Source organism: Eriocheir sinensis, chromosome 36 (assembly GCF_024679095.1).
Source record: "Eriocheir sinensis breed Jianghai 21 chromosome 36, ASM2467909v1, whole genome shotgun sequence".
NCBI classification, from domain to species: Eukaryota; Metazoa; Arthropoda; class Malacostraca; order Decapoda; family Varunidae; genus Eriocheir; species Eriocheir sinensis.
The window spans coordinates 604,134-611,203 of record NC_066544.1 but is presented as its reverse complement, the minus strand read 5'-3'; the positions used below and the strand labels follow the sequence as shown (position 1 = coordinate 611,203).

The window sequence follows — 7,070 nt, the reverse complement described above, 5'->3', positions numbered from 1 at the left end:
CTGAACATGACCCAATTTATAACAGGCAAAACCAACAATGGTGCGTTATATACAATGAAAACTGTATAAAAATGTTGCAAGGCACATCAATATAAGAGCAAAGCATCATAAAACATGCTGAAATACATGATGGAGGACATTAAGAAGGTAACACACGAGTTGTCTTCAATGGAATGCAATAACTTGGTGGTCCTGGGAGACAGCCGAGCCTGGAGGTGAAAATGGAATGTAGGACACGGTATGATCTCACAAGCTCTGACCTTGGTGTCAGGGTCATGAAGATATTAAGCTCAGCAGGCACAACTATGCAGCAGAGGCACATATGATAAAAGCAAATGAGACAAAATAAGGCAACTCATAGTGTAAGAAAATAGCAGGAAAGTTATGCTGCAGTATGTGACACACCAAATTACAGGGCAGAGAGTGATATGTATTTCATAGGCTACATCAGTAAACATGTAGCATTTATTGCAGGAAGCACACATTAAAGTTGGATGTAATAAAATATATGTTTTTAGCACACATTAAAGTTGGATGTAATAAAATATATGTTTTTAGCACACATTAAAGTTGGATGTAATAAAATCATTTGATATGAAACTCCTTGAACTGGCCAACCAAACAAACCACTCTCTGTCCCCCCCCCCCCCTCTTCAAAAAAGCATTATTTTTCACAAGGTTTATGAAGCATTAGTCAAGAATATCAACTGCCATTACATTTTGTAAATCATACCTATGTGATTATGTATATCATATAAAGCAGAAAAAAATTTGCAAGCTGTAATACAAACAAGATTACTCCTGGAAGCCACATTAATGATGCCAGACACGTGATGATAGACACTCAGTGTGATGAAATTACATGCTGTATTTCACATTATGAAACCAAGCCAAGTGTCACTGCAGGACATATTAGGTAAGGCAGACATCAAAAGCTTGCTACCTGAACAAGATTAAATATAACAGGCAAAATCCACAATAAAGCATTGCATACTGTTGGGTAGGGAAGAGAACAAATGCTTTCAAGCATTACACCTGAAATAAACAATGGCAGATATTCAAAGCTTGTGAGCTGAACAAGATCTGATTTATAACAGGCAAAACCAACAATGGTGCAGTACATGCGATATATGGCAGGGGATTCCTTGCATTACAATTGGAAAGTGGCAGACACCTAAAGCTTTTTAACTGAACAAGATCTGATTTATAACAAGCAAAACCAACAATGGTGCATTACGTGTGATATCTAGCAGGGAAGATAAATGATTCCTTGCATTACAACTGGAAAGTGGCAGACACCCAAAGCTTGTTAATTGAACAAGATCTGATTTATAACAAGCAAGCCCAACAATGGTGCATTACTTGCAATATTTGGCAAAGTATATGGAAAAAAATTCTTGGCGTAACAAGAGTAATACTAAATAATGGCAAATCCCACGAAGTTTCTCTTCTTTTGACAAAGCCTGTGCTCTTTGCTGCAGGGCTGTCAGAGTCTGTTTGCTCCAGCCAACATGTACTGAAATACCCCTGAGTCATGAGTGAAGTGTTGAAGCTGAAGACAAGTGAAATACTGTGCTCAGAAATCTATTAGCATTTGGACTTTGATAGTATAAGGCCAGAGCAAACCTCCTCTCTTGTAACCCATATCTCCTACTAGGCTTAGATCTTGGCATCTTGCAGCATGTTGAACCTGACCTCAGAAAAAATCCATCCCTATTGGATCTAAAAAATTGCTGGCTCTGGGCAAAAACTGCCCAGGATTTGTAACAGCCTGGGCTTTGAGCTGCCTTGCCTCCCGGTGCAGACGACAGACTGTTGTGTGCAGCAATTTTCACTTTTCATGTCTGAAAATACATGAAAAAATATTTAATCACAATTAATCACAATTCTAAATAATAAAATATGTGCATGTAATTGCATTATTTTCAGTGCTATAAGGACAGTGAATCTAAGCATTGACATTATGTCTGCACGCCAGCATCGATGGAAGGCTTCACTTAGGTTGCCTGACAAGAGTAATATTTTCAGGAGAGATGGGGGAGAGGATACAACTGGAGACTCTTGACAGATATAATGTCTAGATCTACAAGCACCCATTTACCATATATATCTTTGATGTTCAGTCCATACTAAAACATTTGTCAATGTGTTGCCGCACTAAAAATATAAAAATTCCCTGTTTCTGCAATGTTAGTCATACCTAAGCCCTGCTAAACCATCCAAGTGAATCAAGAATGAGTTCTGGGCGGCAGCATGAGCCAATACTAAATGGCACCACAAAAAAAAAAAAAAAAAAGCCTGCATCATGACGGGCCCGGGCCGACCGCCAGGCGCCTGAAGAAAACCTACCGGCGCTATAGGCAGGTGGAAAAAAAAAAAAAAAAGGATCACCTCAGAAGAATGGACAAAGGTTTGTTAGTGGCATTTCAAGGTTATGCTACCTCTTCAAAGATTGGCCAGTCATGGTTTAAAGTGGAACAGGATAAACAAGAAACAGGTAGATATCTGTGGACACTACTGTTACTATCAAATGCCAGCCTATGGCAAAATTTGAACCTATGCTATCAAAAACATAAGACCCATATGCTGATCACTCGACTAATCGTAACGGTACTACAGCCATAGAAACATAATAAAGAGTTCAAATATATCATTCAAAATTTCAACTTTTTTTTTTAGATATGAAGCCTACTGGTGTAACAGTTGAATATTGAACTCAATTTGTATGCAGAGATGTGAGGTATGTTATTAAGCTGTAATGTTTCCAACACATTAGTTGTGATTAAAGCAACACGGAATAGTAACTAAAGAGGATAAATTATCACTGAGAACAAGAGGTTCCTTACTATATTGTGGTGAGCTTCATGGCCGAGTCGAGTTTCCTCCAATCCCATCAAGTTCACACCTGTTGAGAGGTAATTTTTTAATCATTTAATCAATAATTTAATAGTATTCATTATCTACATCAATGACATAGACAATGGGATAACTAATGACATAGGTAAATTTGCAGATGACACCAAAATAGGACGCACTATTAGGACAGGGGAGGATGCTAGAGCACTGCAGTAGGATCTCAACAAACTGTCAGCCTGGTCAGAGAAATGGCAGATGAATTTTAACATCACCAAGTGTAGTGTACTTAGTGTAGGAACACGCAACCCATTACACGGGTATAGTTTAGACTCCACAGCGATAGGCTGAGTGTGAAAGTGATTCGGGAGTGTTAGTGAACTCTGACCAAAACTAAGGAAGCAATGTATTAGTGCGAGGAATAGGGCTAACAGGGTATTAGGCTTTATTAACAGGACGGTAAGCAACAGGAGTGCAAAGGTCATCCTCAGACTCTATTTAGCGTTAGTTAGGCCACACTTAGATTATGCTGTCCAGTTTTGGTGCCCACACTACAGAATGGACATCAACTTGCTAGAATCAGTTCAGAGGAGGATGACCAAGATGATTCAGGGGCTGAGGAACCTCCCATATCAAAATAGGCTGAAACATCTAAACTTACATTCACTAGAGAGACGAAGAGTGCGGGGAGATCTGATAGAAGTATTCAAATGGGTCAAGGGTTACAACAAAGGCGATATAAGTAAAGTACTGAAAATTTGCCAGCAGGATAGAACTCGCAGTAATGGATTTAAATTAGAAAAGTATAGATTTAGGAGAGGTGTAGGCAAGCATTGGTTTAGCAATAGGGTGGTAGGGGAATGGAGGCAATTTTTTAATCAAAGTGAAAAATGGATGCAAATGGTCACTAAAACTAGTTATTATACTTGGTGTCACAAATTTGGGCAAAGAATTTAGGGAAGGACTCCTGGACTTGGCGTCACTGATGAGGTAAATGATCTCGTGCACTCATTGGGCTATAATATATACATTGTTATAATGTGTATTATTGTCTTGTTACTATATACTACCTGCTGATAATGGAAATACATGTCAGGATTAATCATCAAATACAAGGAAAAAAGAATCATGTATGGAAATTGTGAACTTTTAAGTTCATGTAACAAACAAAGTTTATTATACACAAAAAGGTTGGATACTTCAGATGTAAAAGATTTTTGGATATAACATCACCCCCTTCCTCCATATTGGTTCTTTAAAGCAAGTGTTGACTACAGCTGATTATTATTTGCGGCAGGTTACACGACACTTTTTTTAGTGCAAACCATCTGGAAATCAATGATCATTATAAGGAATACTTCTCATGAGTAGCTACTAAAACTTGACAACCTAGAAGGATGCACCATCAGACTGTAAAGGATAGATATATTATAAGACATAGCTACATTGGTGGATCCAAAGGGGGGCCCAGGCCCCCCCAATGTTCCTGAGTGATACAGGAAAACTAGCTCAAAAGCGCGCTGCGGCTAAAACAATGCTTTGGCACAAAGTCCAGGCCGTTATACCCATTGATTTAGGTCACTTCACCAGTTTTTCAAGACCAGGACTGCCTAGAATGGCTAATCGGTAATGCTAATACTCCTTCCACCCGCAAAAAGTCTGACGTCCTCCCAAAAACTCATTTCCTGGATCTACACCCAAAGACATACCGTAACATGGTTCATGGTCATGGACAAAAAAAAAAAATGTTAAGACAATCAATATCCAATCATTTCAGGATACATAAATCAGCATCCATATGAAGGAATTCTACAACTTAAAAGTGATGTTGAGCAGGGCATGTGTTAAGTGACTTGCACAGTCTATTTTGTGAAGTCATAATTAGATTAATAACACAACAATCAACAAACACTAGATGAAGTATTCATACCAAAATCAGTACATGGAGCTGGTGCACTGCAATGGGAAGCACATTCCTGCAGCTCACCAAGAGGGTTGAATGATGCCATGTACTTCAGGGGGGGTGGCTAAATGTTTTCACCCTTGGCCTCTTTCTTGGACTCTCCCCCTTCAGCTGCCACATTCTCTTGGATGATATCGGACGTGTTCGGATCTGTTGGGATGTGGTTGTGTTAGATGTGGAATAACATACGACAGTGGAACATGGAAGGAAAGAGTATGTCCACACGGTAAAATACAGAGATGAGGATTGCACTGCATTAGCTGAGTGATTACAAGATGTAAATTGAAATTCTTTGGATACTGAAAGGATGTACGGAGACAACTGGGTGAGAAGGGAGAGAGATGCAGATTTTTGTTATATAGCTAGATACACCAATGAAGACTTAGGACATACACAGTCAGAAAGACCACAATTTTGGCTGCTAGACAGAAAAACACTAGATGTCAAAGTGCCAGGACATTGAAGGAAGTAATAATAAGAAAAGCAATAATAATTAATGAGTATAAATATATTTCTGATATTTTTGTTTATCTTAATACTAGTATTGGAATTTTCAAACACTAAGAATATAATAAATAAATATTGATAAATTAATTAAAATAAATACATTAATTGTACTAATACTACCACTAACAATATCAACAGCACTGCACCTAATAGACTGAGCAATAAACTGAGTCTGATATGTAACCATAATTAAACTGTCTCTGTCTGAGTGTTATGTGAAGCTTGCTCCATGCACCGTGATAGGAATGGCATAGATGCATGCAGGTTGCTGAGATGCTTACAGTCACCAGCCACTTGTAGATATGGCACCAAAATGTGTTGGAAGCATTGGCGGCCAACTTCCATTTATTTAACTATTATTTTCTTTAAACAAAGGAGACAGCTCAAGAGCAACAAAGCGACTAGAAAAAAAAGCCCCACTACTCGCCACTCCCAAACAGACAAAAGTAGAGTCTTGATACACTCTTCTTGGAGGTCAAATTATAGGCACGAGGAAATGCGGACAATGGAAGGCTGTTCCAGTTTATCAGTGTAAGGGATGAAAGAGTGGAGATATGCTGGTTAACTTTTGCATATGATGTTTGGCAAGATAGAACATACAGTAATTGACTTAAATTAGAAAAGTATAGATTTAGGAGGGAAATGGGCAGGCATTGGTTTAATAATAGGGTGGTGGGGGAATGGAATATATTCCGCAATCACATAGTGAGTGCAGGGACGATAGCTTGTTTTAAGAGTAGACTGGATAGCTACATGGACGAGGCTAACAGGTGGTAATGGGGTGGAATCTGGAGCTGCCGTGTGTAGGCCATTCGGCCTCTTGCCGCGGGAGGAGGGGAGGCATGCAGTTAGCAAGTTCAGAACAACTGTCAGCGTGAAAATGATTAGAATTTCCACATTATCATTATTTATATATATATCACTTACCCCGGCTGGCATCCTTCCGTAATAAATGTAGCTTCACACCAGGCTGTGTCCTCTTTATCACCACAAAGGGACATGATTTGAGGCTCCGGCTGGTAAACGTGGCGGCCGCGGCGGTGTTATGATTTTTGAACGAGGCAGCGTTGCAATCGGAGCAGAGAAAGATATCGCTGCGAATAGCGGTATAATAAACAGTATAAGTTAGACCGAGATAATTATATTCACCCACTCTTTCCCCCTACAAACCAATGACTCAATGTATGTATATCATCATTACTGATGGAAGTCAGCGTGCTTGCTAAAACAATGAGTTTGGAAGAAAAAACATGATCACATAGTTTTAAAGAACGGCAGTAGGGCTACAATTCCTTGGTTCATTCCAGTATGTATACAGAAAGGTTAAACACATAAAACACATCTAACCACACATGCAGAGAAAGTAATATAATTGCGGTATAATAATATAACAATAATAGCATTATTCATGACATGCTGTCAGGCTATATCTACCTAGTAAATATATACAGTATATATAGTTCCTACTGTTCATTTTAATATTTATCTACCTTTATTTTTTTATTTAAAATGGGAAATAACCAGACTGAAGAAAAAAAGTAGCAACATTTGCTGCTTGATCCCATGTAGCAACACTGATGATTGGTTCTAGGGGTTGGGGGTGGGTCTTTTTTTTTAATTTTTTTTTTTTTTATACGTTGTTGCCTATTGCGCCGGTAGGCATCTTCCCGGTGGGGCTGATGGTCGGCCCAAGGCTTCTTCCAGGTGGGGCCTGATGGTCGGCCCAGCCCGTTCTGGCGCAGGCGAG

At 39.1% G+C, this 7,070-nt stretch overlaps 1 long non-coding RNA gene across 2 annotated transcripts; it reads right to left on the bottom strand.

Moving 5' to 3' along the window:
• Positions 1 to 1,137: 1,137 nt before the first annotated feature.
• Positions 1,138 to 6,413, bottom strand: LOC127008002 (uncharacterized). Of its 2 annotated transcripts, none has more exons than XR_007760731.1 (4): positions 6,251 to 6,413; positions 4,784 to 4,966; positions 2,847 to 2,905; positions 1,138 to 1,844 (listed from the first exon to the last, which is right to left on the bottom strand). It is a non-coding gene; the product is annotated as an uncharacterized LOC127008002 (long non-coding RNA). The 2 variants fall into 2 exon arrangements; XR_007760732.1 differs by having other exon boundaries at positions 4,841 to 4,966.
• Between the last annotated feature and the right edge of the window lie 657 nt (positions 6,414 to 7,070).